The following is a 2,625-nucleotide window of genomic DNA, read 5'->3' as shown; positions in this document are numbered from 1 at the left end:
TTTCATGCGTTCATAAAATGCCTTGATATTTAAAATATGTAAAATCAGCTATTTGGAGCAAATGATTAAAATTTTCAAGTTTATTCATCACTTTATGTAGTTTGCTTTCACTAGATGCTGCACTTTCAATGAACATATTTCATTCAACTACTGAACTATATGTTTGCTTTCTCTTCACTCTTTTGGAAACCCACTTCATCCTCTCACGAGGGTTCGGAGAGGTGACTGAGGACAGTACTACATACTTGTATACTCTGGAAACCCTATGGGTATTCACTCACGAATCTGTCAAATGCTGAACAACTTGCAGTTTGCGACCTTGCCTGACATAAACGACAGGCAGCCTTGGGCCACGAGTCGCAGTGCACAGCAGCTTCTTCTTTGCACACTGGAATTTTGCTTCTGCACACTCGTCCAACACATTGAAGACAAAAATAAAAACGAATGAATAAATGAATGAAATCTTGGCGAAAAATGTCATACTCTGCAGACTGGATCACACCTATAAACTAGCATCTTTGCTGGTCTGTATTTCGTGGCAGCTACACACCCGAGATAAATTTCAAGCAAATTTTTTCCACACTTGTACACAATAATCCGTCGCTCATCCGTCTAAATTTAAGCGCTAATCAGTGATTTTTTCAAGTGTTATAAAATTGTAAAATACGACTTTGCGTTTTAACGTGCCTTGTAAAGCGAGACACCACAATGGTTTCCATACATAACATAAAACACATAGTAAGGAAAAATCATAATCATAGCAGGGAAAACTTCCAAGCAAACTTTGCAATATGTTTCCAATCATCGAAACATAAACAATGAGCAAGACTGGTTTCATACATTCAACCATATTTAGGGATGTGCAATTTAGTGTATCGAACAATTATAATTACCTGTAACAATTACAAGCATGGCCTAGTCCGGATTTGAACTAAAGAAAGATTGAATAGGTACACACTTGGCTTGTTTTTGCACAACTGCACACTTGATTTACCAGGTTTGCACGTCCAAGATCTCGGTGAATCCTGCCATGAAATACAGACCGGCCTATAACGTTTGCCTAAAACGTTTTGCACTAAAATAGCCCAGCGGCAACAACAGCACTAGGCAATACCCACAGCGGCCTAAAATTAATAACCTATGCTGCTAACTCCATTGATTAATAGTTATATATGTTCGGTAGCCTAGCCTCTGAGCCTCGTTACGCTCAATTCGAGTCTGAGGACTCTGTTGGCATAAAACGACGTTTTCACACATCCAAGTTGTAGTCTTCCAAACGATAATTTTTTAGCATAATTTCATACAACTTCCGACATAGCCTAGCTCCCTACACTACTATAAGATAGTAGTATGAAGTATGTCTGTATGCAGTAGTCTAACAGTCTTTCATACACTTACAAGTCTATGCTTCGACGTACTAATCACCCCAGTCTCTCTATTCTATTTGTCTATATTCGCTGATCACGCTTCTCATGGATTTTCAAAAGTCAATAACCAAAACGAAGATTGAACTATAGATATCACATAAACAAATGTGAAAAACAAAAAATTCTCCTTTTTCACTTTCCTCGGACGGAGGAATATGAAACAATATGGAGCAAGACAGCAAGTTTCATTTCACATTCTTCGGTTTGTATAACCAAGAATGTTGTGCAAAAAGTTTGATGTATTAAGACAAATGGTTAAATGTGCTTAAAATGTGCGTACTGGATATTAAGCTTTTAAAGCTTTGTCATTTCTCGGTGTTTTGCATGGTAAATCAGCGCTGATCACTGACGGCATTAGCATGCAAAACAAAGTCTTTATATTAGCCTCAAGATTTCTATGATCTTTGGTGCAGATTATTGTATCCGAATATTATCGTTTTGTTTTGAACATTGACCATGGCATGCTGAAATAATAATAAAACACTCACAAGAATTAACGAACATTCTTCACAATTCTACCAAACGCTATTTCACTATTTCCGTAATTCAGTGTAGTCTGTGAAGGCCTAGTTATATAAACGCCTGGGCCTCGTGCAGAGATTTATTTACTTGAATAGATTCTCTTCGGTTTACATTTGTTAAATAGGTTTAATTTGTTTCTTAATTCGTTGGCAACGTCAGTCTTCATGCAGTGCAAGCCGAGACAAACACTGAACTTTGGCGAGCCAACTCATAACTAGGCTTTCCTCCTCCTTCTCTCTGTGTCTCTCTCCCGATGCCTGATAAGGTCTTCTGAGTCGCTTTTCAGCAAGCTTCCTACGCTTCGCAACGTTCTTTTCGTCGTTCGTCACAAGTTTTAACTGTTATTATTATCATTAGGCCTGTAGTATAGTGAAACTAGCGCATATAGGAGACATCGGGCAATGGCCCATTTACGAATACACTTTTTTTTGGGCAATAGGCCTTATTACGTCTACAGTCTTTTTCGTTTCTCACGTTTCCTTGTTTGCGACTACTTATCAGTTATGTATCACCTTTTGGCCTACAAGAAATCGTGTAGGCCTAAGTTAATGGGCGGGTAGGCTACATGGCGTTTCAAAATAATTGTAGGCCTATATGGCCTTATAACATTGTTGTAGGCTATATCATTAGCATTTGCTAGTGATATCCTTGCTTATTTCCCAAGCTGGAAAAAAAG

This window comes from Clavelina lepadiformis, chromosome 6 (genome assembly GCF_947623445.1).
Source record: "Clavelina lepadiformis chromosome 6, kaClaLepa1.1, whole genome shotgun sequence".
Taxonomy (NCBI): domain Eukaryota; kingdom Metazoa; phylum Chordata; class Ascidiacea; order Aplousobranchia; family Clavelinidae; genus Clavelina; species Clavelina lepadiformis.
This window is presented reverse-complemented; position numbering follows the sequence as displayed.